The following is a 519-nucleotide window of genomic DNA, read 5'->3' as shown; positions in this document are numbered from 1 at the left end:
CTGGCCCGGCAGCCGGGCGGCCCCCTCCCCCGCTGCGTGCGCGCGTGTCTCCTCCAGCCCGTCCTCCTCGTTTGCTCGCTGGCTTCATTTCTGCGCTTTCCCCGGAGCCCCAGATGGTGGATTCCGGAGCAGGTCGGGGCGGACGATGCGCGCGCGCGCGCGTGTGTGTGCTTGTGCGTGCATGTGTGTGTGCGTGCGCGCATGTGGGGCGGTTATGTAATATGCATTATATGCAGCATTTGTGGAAACAAAATGGAAGTGGAGGCAGCGTGCGAGCGGCTCCGCTCAGACCAGGGGCGTCGTTACATAAGCCGCCGTGCAGGCCGCCCTGTCAGCCGGGCTCGCTTGTGGGACCCGGTGCCACGGCCCCTGCAGCCCCGCGGTTCTGCGTGTGTGCGTGTGTGTGCACCAGCAGTCACGTGGCCCAGCCGCGCTCACCCGGGACACCGGCGCCGGAGGTGGCTGGTCCCCTCGCCGGCTCCAGCCCCCGGCCGCGGCCTGGGGCTCCGGGGCCGCGGG

The 519-nt window shown here is 70.1% G+C and overlaps 1 protein-coding gene across 1 annotated transcript in view; it reads left to right on the top strand.

Moving 5' to 3' along the window:
* Positions 1–519, top strand: part of SLC12A5 (solute carrier family 12 member 5) — an 83,014-nt gene that overhangs the window by 50,685 nt on the left and 31,810 nt on the right. The window lies entirely within an intron of this gene.

Source organism: Gavialis gangeticus, unplaced genomic scaffold (genome assembly GCF_001723915.1).
Source record: "Gavialis gangeticus isolate Ggan-Ray unplaced genomic scaffold, GavGan_comp1, whole genome shotgun sequence".
Taxonomy (NCBI): Eukaryota; Metazoa; Chordata; order Crocodylia; family Gavialidae; genus Gavialis; species Gavialis gangeticus.
The sequence above is the reverse complement of the archived record's forward strand: the minus strand, read 5'-3'. Positions and strand labels throughout refer to the sequence as shown.